Here is a 14,489-nt window from a genome sequence, read left to right on the forward strand (position 1 = left end):
GGTCCATATTACCCCCAAAATTTGGGACATCGCTGCCTCGACTGCTTCAGTTTCAGTTATTCTTGTTTTATCCTTTATATTGTGACCCCCCCAACTTTGTGGAAGTATAACACAAAATCACTGGACTGGCCCTTTAATAGTGCACTTAAAGACGCGTGTGAGATGCAGTTGTTAAATGCTCATCGCTGCCTTAGCTTGGCTGAAATTACTTTTGGTGTCCAGCACAGCAAATAGACATTAAAAAAAGCCTGGGGTTTTTTCTACCCGCTCCTGTTGAGCTACCTGAAAAAGCAATAAAAAGTATCACAGTTTCCCCTTTGCTCTCTCCCACTCTTTAAAAATTGAGTGGCTTGGGATTTGCGAGGGGAAATAGGAGGCAAAAAGGAGAGCGAGAGAGATGTGTATGTTACATCACACTGAGACTCTTTTCAGCTGCAGCCAGGCCATACTGTACTTGACACTGGATCACATTACTTATTCATTCAGCTTTGACTTCTCCCATAAAGTGACACTACTTTGGATGGGAGCAGAGGGAGTCATGGAAGGGACAGGCTTCCAAGACAACCTCAGAACAGACCTGAGACCATACAGAGACTGGCAACACAGTGCCAGGTCATTAGTGAAGCTGTTAAACAACAACATATATTAAAAGGATTCAGGAGAAAATGTCTCAACAGATCCGCCCGTCCTTCTGGGATTTTTTTCTCGGAATATTATGTTGACCGAGTGTCGGAGGGGAAAATGCTGCAACTGTTTTTATTTCCAGAGTCAGTTGCGGGTGTCAGAAATAATGTTGACCCTGTCTTTAGGCTCCTCTCAGCTCAGTTAATGTTTGGACTGCTCTCATCAGACCTGAGGAGCCCAATGACACTGCAGCCAGCTGCTGAAGCCACAGTATTCATCACTCCCCCTTCAGTCCATTCATGTGCTAATCCAGTGACCCTTTACACTGCTCAAAAGTCGCCCTCTAAAATGGGTCAATTAGCCTGCATTGAGTCTTGTAATGTTCTCCTTAAAAACTGCCATGGAGCTGCGATTATGACACTTGTTTCCAATGCAGTTTGAAACAACTCCAGGAAATAATTAGAGCCTTTTTCTAACAAGGAAAATTCAAGTAAGGAGAAGAAAATAACCGGAGAAACACCATGAAACAAGTTGAATTTGAGGGGGGAATAAATATCCTACAGATGCCCGTTTATTCATCTGTTCATTTATTAATAAGCAACCTATAATCCATATGGCACAGAGGCTGCACAACAAAGACTTCCAGGCTGGAGAGCCCACAGTAGCTTGACCACTGCGCAACAGGGGGTGGGGTGGGGGATATGAACTGGTGAGAACACGTCCACAGAGGGAAAGACAGCTACAGTCCAGCCTCTCTGCACTGTGGGTTTTATTTTTATCCACGTACAACCGCGTTTTTTAAGTCTTGCTTGAGTAAAGTGATGCTGAGAGAGGCCAAAAGTGACTCATTTGGGCGCATAGCCTCTTAATAATTAGCCCTGCGACCACTTAACGCTCACTTTTCAGAGAGAGTAAAGCGGTTAAAGTCAGACACCAACTCGATTTTATACAGAAATATATTTGAGACTCAAATCTCGTTTCCATTACGCATGCAAAGCTCCGAAATGGGTCGTCGGTCGCGCTGCAAAACGGCTCCAACACACAAAACAAACGCGATCAATGATCAGCTGCTTACCTTCTTACAAACTGCGGCGGAGGGAAGCCATAGCCCTGACCTCCTCGGCGCTGGTTGCGGTGCTGGTGCGGGTGTTAAAATAAGTCTTCCTCATCGCAGAATTTGTCACACACACACACATACATACACAACTCCACAGCTTTGCCACGAAAGCACCCCACTCTCACCCGCTGCGTGGTGCCCGCACCCCTCCGCTACATGTACCCCCTCCGTTTAAAAAAAAAGAAGCCTTTTGTCAACCCCCTCTGCTCTCCGCAAACACACTCAGGAGTTCAGCAGCGCAGACGAGGAGCCAACTTAAAGTGCGCAAAAAAAGAGAAAAGAAAATCAGATCCCCCTGTTTACAGATCCAAACAAGAGCGCAGACTCCGCTGGGAGAGTGAAATCCAGGTGAATGAAAGAGAAATGTTCCTGAGGAGCGGGCGGGCTCGCTGCTGTGCAGGCTGAGAGAAGATCCGTGCGGACTATCGGTGCGTAAAAGCACGGAGCGCTGGAGCTGCTCCGCTCGCTGCTGACCGACCCACTGAATAGCAGCGCTTTAATCCTGAACCGGTGTCAAGTGCCCTTAAGTAACATCGCCACTTCCGGTGGGCAACTTCAAAATAAAAGCAGCACTGTCAAAAGTTTTGGGGCTAAAGGCACATTATGATTTAATCTTTAGACACTGTGATTTTATTTTGTCCACCACATATCTACATACGATTTTTTGTAATGTAACTTCAATGATTTTTTTTTTTACCTAATTAAAACACAGACTGCAAAGGGAGGGAAATAGCTCAAGGAAGCCCACTCAGTCAGAACATGACATGAGATTGAATAACTGGAGAAAGCTAATGTGCAGACTTTAAGTTAAGATTTTTTTTTTTTAACTAAAGGACTCCTCCAGTGAAATCATACTAAACCACAAAGGAATGGCAACATTGTCGCAGGGCGATCAGCTACATAAAGATGCAATTTTCTGACGTTCAAGACATCCGCTTGCCTCTTTTATATTTCTACAAAATGAAAATCTACGGTCAGTCAAAGCCCCTTATATTTTAAAGCTTTTGTTTTCAGGCAAATTCACTCACTTCCTGTCTTCTGCGCCCTTTCTGGTTGACTTGACACACACACACACACACACACACACACACACACACTTTTTTCCTCCCTCTCCCTGCATGCTAATATCCCGGTGTGATGTCAGCAAGTCAGCGTCCCAACATTGGTGTAATTAGCAGTGTGAATGACTATGGTGTTCTGGCAGGATTTGCATGTGAATGAGTCCACTTCCCCGAAATCAACTGGCCTGGAACAAGAAGAGAGGGAGGAGAGAGAGGAGCTGCAGGGCGCTGACCTGCTTGGGGAAACGGGGAGGTGAGCCCCTGTAAACAAAACAGTGCTGTTTAACATAAGAAGCCGACATTAGCCGGAGAAAGGACAAAAGGCTTACAGACCAATGAAAATCCACTGAATCAAAAACAAATGTAAAGCCACTTTAGTAGGATCATAAAACCCCTGTGCACCTGTAGGGTCTGTGATATTTTAGACTGACTTCATATGCCAAAGATTCGTTCAAAGAGGACTTTTGTCTGTTTTGAAAAATACTCTTAGTCACATTGATAAAATTATCAAAATATAGTCAACCAGGAAGAAATTACAGCAAGGGACTGATTTATATAGGGAGTCGTTTAGATCAGCTTCTGCGACAACATAAACAGCACAATTGTTCCCAAACAGATTGCCACCATCTCAGCTATTTTGGTTCCTTCTTAATCTCTCAAACACTCACATGGCAACAAACTCCGTAATGCTATCTCCCTCCCTCTCTCTCTCCGTCTCCCTCTCTCTGCTCTTGTTCCTACAATGAGTGGTAGGAGTGTTAAACAACGTCCCACTGCGCCTCCTCATTTGCTTATTTGTGTAACGCAAAATGTGTCAAGAAAAAGGGAAAAACGCCCAAAAGTTTTTCTGGCAATCAAAGCTTAACAGATTTGTGGAAGATTTGTGGAGGATGGATAGCATGAAAGTGGGTTAGAGAGTAATTAAATCAAGATTTGTGTATATTTTTTTTCCCAAAGTGCACTGCTGCTGCCTGTTGGCCAAATAGCAGTAAAAAAATAGAAGAAGAAGAAGAAGAAGAAGAAATGTTGGAAGGAAGAAAAGAGCCGACAGCTCTGAACGACCTCCTCGGTTCTCTTTTCTCCTTTCAGGAACTGCTCCTCTAACCTCCCTGGAGTCAGACTAAAGCTCCGCTTTTCTGTTCGGTGAAAGCCGTCTTTCTGCCCTGGATCCTCCCGTCACACGTGGCGGGGCGACTCTCACCACATCTCGGCCTCATACATTTGAACATATAATCGCTGCCCCCTTTACAAACACAAGAATATCAATTACAGCTCAGGCTGTACTTACGGCCTATCCACAAGATTTTACAAGGAGCCCTAAGTGACAGTGTCCTCTGCTCGGAGCAACCGCAGAGTGGGTCATCTGGTTTGGGGCCCAATAAGTCATTCCCTTTTCCCCAATAAACTGTTCCTCGACCTGCAGTGAGCTGTTTAAAATGCCATGAGAGGACTGAATAAAAGCATAGGGGCCAGCTTCGGGGACATACCACAGATAGCATTGCCTTCATGACTCTTGGCATGCACAGTGATGGTAATTTTAGACAGTGAGCCAAACAGGTTTACTCCCTTCCTAAGCATGCATAAGCATATTGAGGCCTTTTGTCTGTATCAAAGCACAGGATGAGCGATATTGTAAATACATGTACCCCCGGGGCCGGCAGGAGCCCTATCTGTAAGAAAGTTGTACTGCCTCAAAGGATCTTATCCTACAAGAACATTATTCACGTCCTACCAGGGAAGGAACTGATTTATATACCGCCTGATATGGTCAGAAAACACTCCAGATAAATCAATGCCTTTATCTCCATTTGAAAATATAGCCAACATCCCAACATGGCCTCCTCATCTTTATTTCTCATCTGCTTTTTTAGGAACACCAGTCTCCTCTCCTTTCATGTGGCAAATGCTGATGGCTATCACTCTAGAGTCAACACACGAGGCAGCTGGGACTCACCCCAACAGCTGATAGCTCAGACATGTTGGGAGGGAGGGAGAGCACCAGCTTCCCCTCACATATAGCTTTTCTTCCCGCTGCTGCTGTAGGTTTCATTTCTAACGACTCTTAAGTATTCACACTACCCAGAATCTGATCCCCAACTGGCTACGTCACTGTGTTGCTACCCCACGAGCCAACTGGTCTGGAACTGAGCAGCCATAATTTTGAGGGGAGGGTAATATTATCACACCATATCGCTCCTCAGTAACTGGACCTTGCCTTCAAGGGGATTTTGGTTTGACTGGAGATAAAAATCATTAAATTAATAGAAAAGCTCTAATTGGAGTGCTTGGGAAGTCAAAACTTGGAAACTTCACCAAAGAAGTATAAAGTGTTCGCATGGGTTGAGATTGGGTCTCCAGAACCACAAAACAGATTGTTAACAAGTTGAAAATCAACAATAACAACAGGAGGAATAAAGGCTCCACCAAGCTGTAAGAAAAGGGGTTGTCTGATTTAGAGTGCGGCCCGGGCTGCATTTTTTTAGTGTGAACCCGACCGGGTCAGAGAAAGTAGTAACCGAGCGCCACCCGAACTCGACAGGCAAACCCGACTCAAGCCCAACGCAGTTAATGTAAGATGAAGCACTGAGTTTGTGTTACCCTACGATGTGACTGACGTGACCAAATCCAACGCAAACCTGGAAACCATGTTTGTCCGAACCCAGATCGGCCTGCGGAGGTTGGGTATCCATGCTCTAGTCTGAATGTCTAAAGCTGAATTTGTGCTTGAAGCCAAGGTTTAATGGAAGTCCTGCTGCAGATAGGTTGTAGGTTCTGATATACTGTTCAGTGTTGGTTTCCAACCCACTGACAGCGACACTGGACAGATTGTATCATACATGATCAGACCATATGCTTCAATTATATTCACAAAAGTAACTATGTTTTAATTGAAAACTAGTGATGAATCAGGTAACTTCTATTTTGCCATCAGTCAGTACTGTTTAGGAGGCTACAAGGTGTTAGCATTTATTCATTCAATATGCAATCTATATGGCAGAAAACAAATATATCACAATGTCAGTTTTATTCCAATATCGTGCAGCCGTGAGTGTAGATGCCTTTTTGAGGGGATACACATCAGCTGCACAGTGTAGCAACCATGCAGGTACTTTAAGAAGGCCTTAATAATGTCTTAACCTGTCCCCATACCTGTAAACCTTCTCAGCTTTGGAAATGGGGGTGTGGCTGTGTCCGTTCCGTTGCTGTCACTTTTTGAAAGCAGCAATCTGAAGAGCACGCCCATTTCACGCACAATTGGCAAGGAGTGCAGAGGTGAGAGAAAGGACGATTTCAACTTTTCCCTCAGGCCTTCTTTTGTCTTTCTTCACAAAATGCACACACTATGAATCCCTGTTGAACTATTAATCAGGTCTCGCCCCTCTATGTGACAGCAGGATTTTCATCATTGTATGCGGCCACGAGAAGCTATAAAAACTTTTGCCTTAAGATGTGGTCTGAAGAAACTTTGTTAGAAACCGTTTCAAGCACAACCAGACTAAAAGAAAATCTCAAGAGTCAACTTTTAATCACTAGATTCTGTATGAAGACACAGACCAACAAATCAAGCGACTGGGGCGTTGAACTCAGTGAATGGCACGTTGGCGATCGTGTGGAAGTTGTTGACAACCACCGCAGATAATCCTGGTGAGTTTGTTTGCTTACCTGCTGTTGGATAACTGCCCTTCCGCTACATTAAGGGTGTAATGATTCATGTGAGCACTCGCGTCTAGTTACAAAGAAGAGGAAATGGCTGCCAGTTTGTATAAAGGTTCACTGGTTCTCCAAACCCAGCTCTGGTCACTGTGTTGCTGAAGAAGATTGACCTCTCTTCTTCAGTACTTTGGCTCAACTACTCTGCCCAGAAAGTAGATTTATAGTGTGACACAAGACCGCGGGGCTCCACCCAAGAGCCCCTCTGTATCCATGTTCCCAGCAGATAAGTGGCCATTATTCATCCCGTGTTGAACATTAACTGGATTAATTCTGCACGAGTTGAGGGGTGAAATTGTATTTGTCCAAAGGGAGGGAAATGGCAAGGAAATGAGGAGAGTAGCCAGCTTGGCTGAAATTCTAATTAGCTCCGGGGTTCGTTAGCACACAAACTCCACTCTTGCTGCAGAGACCTTGCTGATACAGGAGGCCTGGGTAAGCCATTAAGCCACAGAGAGGAAAATAGAGGGAGACAGCAAGGAAAGGGGGGAAGAAGGAAAGAGTACGGACACTTAGTTTCACGCTTAAAGGCCCAGGGCAAGGAGGTGACCTTGTGGAGTGACTCCTCAAGGGGACTGGAGCTATTTTTTGCCCCCTCCTGGCCCACTTACACAAGGGCTCTTCAGCACAGAGGAAAAACACACTCCAAGCCTTCCACCTTCATCTGTCCATTAGACCATCCATCTCCACTGTAGACAGCACTCTCCAGGGCGACGCAGCTCGATTTCCAGCATGCTGTGCCCGACAACGGCGGTTTGTCAATGAGCTTTTCTCAGCCGTGCCGTACATGTGGATTCTGATTCAAAAACATAACTAGGTCATGCTCTGGATTTGAAAAAAAAGGACACGGGAGGAACAGTCATAGGAAGCAGTGAAATACTGTAGTGGACGCAGTGGGATCGGAGGAATGGCAAACAAGCGAGAGTGAAAAATGAGTTTTGACATTATTATTATTTCAGCGTCCGTGCTTTAGAAATATACAGGCATTTGGGAGAGGAGATCTAGCTTTCTGAGAGCTCAACCTTCCCATCTGTGCTGAAAAGCAATCTCCTTTTAAAAAAAAAAAGTGTTGCGAAGTGATGCACAAGAATCTCTCGTTTCTCTCCCAGCAACACATAAACCTCCAGCTCTGATGCAGGATGATCGTGTGGCTCCATGAATGAACCACCCGCCTCCGAACCTCCCACATTCAGCACCCCGCAGCCATTTCTCTGACTCAACTCTCTCATTCAGCCTCCACTGATGTTCCTCTTCCTCACCTTGTCATCATGACCCAGATGAGTGGTGTGGGTGTCGATACTGATTTGCTGACTCTCTCCATCTCGCTCTCTCTCGGCGTGGGTTTTTTTTTCTTCTTTCTTTTGGCTTCATTCACTTCATCGCTCCATCAAGAAAACCTCTTCTGACTTTTATTGCTGGTGTTCTCACTGAAACAAATCACCTTGTGGCCCCTCGCCCCTCGCCACAATCCCATGCCGACTGACCAGATGTTCCATCATTAATAATGAATATTAGCATACTCATTAGCAGGACCACAATTGCGGGGTGGCAGCCGCAGTCTTGATATATGATCTCACCACTTATTTTTTCAGAAAGCCAAGCCAACACAAAAGCCTTTATGTGGAGTTTGAGGGTGTGTACGCATGCACTCTTGTTTATAAAGAAGCTATATCAACATATCCAGCTGGAGTGAGACAGTGAAACAAAAGAAGCACATGTTGAATGTGTATTTGGCTGGTAAGACTCTGGAGCAGGCCTGATGCTCAGTGGGGTTTTGGTATTTCCATGAATTTTAAAATCTAGAGATAACATGTGAGAAAAATAAAGGAAGAAGAGGTTTTGTTCAGTACAAGCTGAGCGAGGAATGAGGAGACTGAAAAAAAAGGCTTTGCCCTAGCGATCCAAACATAGTCTGTATTTTTATAAACTATCCCATGCCAAGGAGGCGTTTTGAACTACACTTTCTCCAGAGCTCCCCCGTAATGGTTTAAGCTCAAACTTTTAGTTAAATAAACCACAATGCTCAGCTATGCCATGTTTAAATATTTAGCTTTCGAGGACTTGTGGCTAGAGCAGCGACAGACGGGATCAGTCCATCAAACGGAGTTTGGCCCGGGGGCGTTCGATCCACTCTGGAACCAGCTAGAAAAATGTACATGAGCAGGGCTCCCTGCTTGTGCAGATCTACACCATGAGTTTGGTTTGCAATTTGTTATCAACACAATTCAGCAGGATGGAGAGAAGAGAGGTTCTTTCAACACGCTAACGTGACATCTGAGTCTTCTCATCATGGGAACAGTCTGTGTTTATGTTTGTGGTTTTGGGTGAAATAATTAATGACAACAAAATAACTTGTGTCATGATAGTCAGTCGATTGCTATGTCAGGTTCAATCTGACCTATTTATACTTCACCTACAGACAGACTACAAGAAGCTGCGTGTTTGTGGAGGGAGGAGCAGGACTGGCATTGTGCCATTGTTCAAAGCAATTAAGTCCTTCCGTGAATAACATTTAATTAATAACTGAAACTTGAAGGACATTTTTGCTTGACGTCAATGCGCATACACACTGATCTATGACCACAGACTGAGACATTCACATACGGGACACTCAGACACACAGCGTCTGTTAAATTAATCAGTACAAGTGGCGTGAGGGTGTGGATACAGCCAGCGCCTGTGAAGACAGTGGAAAATATGAAAATGTAACATGTGCATTTTGTTTAAAACAATTCCCTAAGTTGGCTAAGTCCCTCAGACATTGGTCTCAAATCTTAACACAATCATTAAATAACAATAAAATTCAATATTTAGCAAATAAGCAACAATTACAGTTAAAGTTTGAAAAAGTAAGCTCTATTTATTAAAGTTCCAATGAAGTGTTTTTCTTCATATATATCTTCACCTATAAGCCAGTATCAGGCCCAAAATGGCAAAAAAAAACAAACAACCCAAACAAAAGCTGTTCTTTAGGGATTTTTAATGGCATTTTGAACTTTAGAGTTTGTACCTGACAACACCCCTGGATGAACTGGCGTCTCATCCAGGGGTGTACCCTGGCCTTCGCCCTGTGAGAGCTGGATTTGGCCCCAGTAGCCCCGCAACCCCCCGAAAGGGGGGTGATAAAAGCGGCAACACCCCGCGACCCCAATAGGGACATAGCGGAAAGACAATGAGATGAGATGAGTTTGTAACTTTCTGGAAAATCATTATAATTGTTGATGACTCATCCTGCACTCAGGGGCGTATATTCATTTTTCGTCCAATGCAACACCAGAGTGGAGTGTTGCTCGCTGATTACTGTACAAAAGCAAAACTTTATAACTCCATTTAGTTATCTGGGTGAAACTGGGTCATGTTTTATGGGGAATATTTGGTGGTTCTCCCTCTGCTGCCGCCTCTGGAAAGATAGCTTTACTTGTTGCTAAAGTCACTGCTAACAAACGTACTGATAGTAGCTTTTCAATAAAAAGCTCAGAACCGGGCCGTCAAAGAATGTTAATGGAGGCCAGTTAAGGTACCGAGGTTATTTATGGAGTTTCCTGGTTGACAGATACTGGTAGCTCTGTTGCTAAAATAAGCGCTAACTGCTGCGAAATGTGACGTTAACTGCTGACTATTTGCTGACTCAACCCCAAACCTGGGAAGAAAACCACTCTGGGACTGTATTTTCTTTCATCAAACTGAACCGGACCAGCCATGTTCACTGGAACCTGTCGGTTGGCAGAGGCAGTATTAGCGACCCGGTGGTTAAGGGGTGGGGCGTAACCTACATTCAGTGCTCTTGGCTGCTGCCTGTTTTTACAGGAAACACGTAACTATGCCAAAACAAACAGCACTTCATTAGCCGTTTCATGGTTAGAGATAATGAGATAAACACTCAGCTAGTTACAGTGACAGTCAGCTGGCAACCTGAGAAAATATCACAACTTCTTCAGACTTTGAACAAACTGATGTAGCTAGATTGTGATTGGTGCAGGAGATTGTGCGGCATCATGTTTTCTCAACTGAGCCCCGCCCACGTCAAGTCAGTAAGAAGGGCACAGGCAAAAACACAGAAATCTCTCTTTTGGTCGAAAGCATTGTAGAACTGAAAGGTTGGAGGGGAAAGCCTTCCTTCCCTCCAGTTCTGATCGTTCTTTCTCGCCCCAGTAATCCAGCTCTAGAGTGTTTCAAAAGACATCCATCTTATTGTGTTTATATACAGCAGCGTATTGAAGGAAGGAAGTAAATTAGTTGTGCGAAAAAGAAAGAGATAATCCCTGGATGAGGTCATGTGGGAGTCTAAATAATGAACCGATGAATCTGAAAGAAGAAATGAAGAGTTTAAACTAACAAACTGAGTCACTTCAGCTGATAGAGTATATTAGCATCATGTTTGGTGAGCCTGCAGAGACTCATCAAAGGTCTGTTTTGATCCAATAGCAGGGTTTCATCTCAAAGGGATTCCTCTCTGTCAGTTTTAGGCAATTTAATTCCCCCCTATTTCATCTCGTTACACTGTTTACCCTAACAAAGGGTGATGGATGATGAGCGCACACACACAACACGCCATGTCCATGTCAATAAGACCGCCACAGCCCCTCTCCCCACAGGCTCTCAAAGGCCTGTGGAGGTTATAGATTGGAGGAGAAGCCATTTCCAGGACATGACAGACTCGCTGTGTGTTTCATCAGGGGCCGACGGACGCTGCGAACCCTGGGCTTTATTGACTGATCGCTAGTGAGACTGTAGGCAGCAAGGACAGACGAGGCTGTGGAGAAGGCACGGGAGGAGGAATGAGTCACATTGAGCGATTCACTCAGACAAATCCTATTAAACAACTTTTATCAAACCGAGGTCAAACTTTCAGAGTGAACGCATCTCCGAGCAAAGACGGACCTTCAGTCCGTCACTTCTCATGCCTTTTAAAATGTACTGCAGGCTTGTTATGAAAACCGGGTCTGAGCAAACTTCTCTGTCAATCTGTAGCTTTTTCTTCACCTACTTCGTTCCCCACTTACTCCTGCTCCCCTATGTTCCCCCATTTAATGCATGGCCCATTAGGAAGCAGTGAGAGGGAGCAGTGCCCTGAGAGAAACTAAATCACCCTGGCCCGCTGCTGTTTACACCAGACCCGGCCCGCTGCTTGAGCCGCTGTTTATTTGAACTGTGAACCTCCGTGCGAGGTGTGTGTGTGAAAGGAAAAACTGTAAGTATGTGTGTGTTAGAGAAAGAAAGAGAGAGCATGTGTACTGCGGAGGCGAGGGGGAGGGAACGGTTCCACACAAAACCCAGTGTCTCGCCCCCCGATTCCTTTCACACCTCTCTTAACGCGCTTTTCACAGCGTATTTATTCGCCCCGCGGGCTCCTGGCACTCCTTGGGTTCTCCGGGCCACAGACGGGCCTCTGTGCTGCACCGCTCAGGCAACAAGGAGGCCGAAAACAGGCCTCTTACACCCCCCATGGAGCTCCAGACACAATCATGTCCTTCTGCTGACCCACACGTATGACATCACAGGCCGGTTCTCAAACATGTGCTCACACAGAAAACACAGAATCATGTCTGCTGCATAGCATGCACCAGGGCTGCACCAATCACTTTCACGATTAATCCATAAATTGACCATAGTCTGCATTTAAGAAGCTGGAACCAGCAAATGTTGGACATTTTTGGTTAAAAACTGACTGAAACAATTGAGGGATTATCAAAATAATTGGAAAACTTGTAGCTCAGCCCAGTCACCAGGATAAAATGTGGGCAGTTCACATTTCTGCAAACCACAGATATGTTCAGTTTGTATGTGTTATACATACCACGCTGACATTTCTTCAGTGTGTCATAGCATGTTCACAATCCATGTTTATGGGCCGACTTTCAATAGTGTTACAGCAAGGTGGTGGGGCTGCGAAGCTAGTGACCACTGTTCGAGACTGTGTTTTTACATTTCTGATGCACCTGGATATTTTTAAGGAGAGCTCGGGACAATTTCCAACCATGTTTGTGGTGCAAAGAAATTTATGTTTTTGGCGAGACACTTTAAGACATCTACAGCCATGTTTTTGCCGACAAAACCAGGTATTTTAAGCAAAAACAAGATCTCTTCCTAACCCCTTATCCGGTAGTTCTTGTGTCTAGACATAACCATTACTATTGGCATCAGCATTTTTCAAATTATTGCTAAATAAACTAGTTTCAAAAAGTGCTAATTTGGCTGGATTGTAGTGGAGTGGTATAAAGTAGCAAAAAAAGGAAATACTAAAGTGAAGTACCTCAAAATCCCACTGGTCGTTCGTTACTAAGATTTTCACTTTTACTGCAAATTAATATTGGTTATTTGCCTCCCTGATTTCAAATAATCAGTATCAGTATCAGCCCTGAAATATCGGCCGACCCCTGATTAACACAGACCACAAGGACAGTGTTGTCACAACATAAAATTTGAAATTGAGCCTAAAGAAATGCAAAGTTGCAACATAAAGAAAAGTAAAGTTTTCACATATGTAAAGTTTCAACATATCTGAGGCTATTGGGTTGTGCAGCTACGGGACAAACCCACTCGGAGAACAAGAATGCATGCAACTGTATGCTTATTTTGTAAGTAAGGAAAGCTAAGGTGACACACACACACACACACACACACACACACACACACACACACACACACACACACACAACCTGGGGAACAGTAAGGTTAGTGTGGGATTTGGTTAAAACAGTCCAAAGGATAAGAAGACCTGACCATCAATGAAGCCACTGTTTAAAAGGTGCAGACTGACTGGGAGAGCGACGAGGAATATGAAAGGCTGCCAAGTATTCAGACACGAGAACAAGGACACACACTGAGGAGACGCACATATACACCTGAAATACGAACACATAATATACACAAACATACCAACACGTGTGCACAGAGAGCCGGGTTATCTAAGTGCAGGTTGAATGTACTGAGTGGTATTTTTTTTTGAAAGAGACAAGCTGCTGCTCTTTCAGCTCCGTTTATGTGTGGGAGGCTCTGAATTAGCAGCACAGGCGTCACTGGCCATAAACACGCCATTCATTCTTATGATCAAACTGACAGTAAAGATGATATATCATTGCATTTTTTCCATCAGATTCCAACGTGTACTTGGCAAGAACACATATTATAACACACATGAGATGAGAAAAAAAAGCAGCGACCGAAGCCTGGTTTGATTTAAAAATGATGACAAGTCACTGATCATGAGCATAAGTTGCCATAAGAATATTCACATGTGCTCCAAAATGACCAATGTTACACCCTTTAAATCACTCACTTGGAGCTATTTCACGGACAAAAACAAAAAAACCTTTGTGGCTGCTCCCTCAAGCGTGAAACAGCTAATCACTGTGTATCATTCTTCTCGCCTCTGTTGCTGGGCTCCACATGTCTCCACATAAACACTCATTTTAACCAGACAGAAACATACAGCGAGATAGTCCAAACACATGATGCTGCACAGTCACGCAGTGGTCGCGCGTGCGCCATAAAGCACATGTGCGACACATTCCCTCACACACAAAAGCATGCAAACAATCCTCTCAGTGTCCTTACAAGCTACTGTTTTCTCTCAAATTCATGGAAACCCATCAGCTCAGGGTAGCACAACAGAGACTGACGCACTAAATCTGTGAAAAGGCACTGTCGATATCCTCCATGTCTAATCACATCACAGCACTGGATGTTTGGTGCCTGTTCTGGCTCCTCTCTGGTATCTGGGGCAGCGTACCAGCCAGTAGAGTAAACTCTGGACAGGAAAGGCTGCTCTGTATGTGTGTGCGTGTGTGTCACAGCGTGTGCGTATATGCATGCCAAGACTGCGCCAGCCACAAGACTGATGCTGGCGTCAGAATGAATCACAGTCAGTCTGCTATTCCATCCCTGCAGCATACCAAGAGGTTAGCAGAGAGAGAGAGACAGAGAGATCATAAAAACAGATCATAAAAGTAACATCAATGGGTGATAGGCCGAGA

The 14,489-nt window shown here is 44.5% G+C and overlaps 1 protein-coding gene across 3 annotated transcripts in view; it reads right to left on the reverse strand.

Moving 5' to 3' along the window:
- Positions 1 to 14,489, reverse strand: part of prickle2b (prickle homolog 2b) — a 93,305-nt gene that overhangs the window by 17,122 nt on the left and 61,694 nt on the right. Inside the window, exon 1 of one of the 3 annotated variants that reach the window (XM_084348947.1) lies at positions 1,700 to 2,225. The exons of the other annotated variants lie outside the window; for them this stretch is intronic. The gene's annotated coding sequence lies outside the window, so the exon portion shown is untranslated. Of the gene's footprint in view, positions 1 to 1,699; positions 2,226 to 14,489 lie in introns of those variants that run through there. 3 annotated transcript variants of the gene reach the window in all.

Source organism: Pagrus pagrus (assembly GCF_965226575.1).
Source record: "Pagrus pagrus genome assembly, chromosome: 3".
Lineage (NCBI taxonomy): Eukaryota > Metazoa > Chordata > Actinopteri > Spariformes > Sparidae > Pagrus > Pagrus pagrus.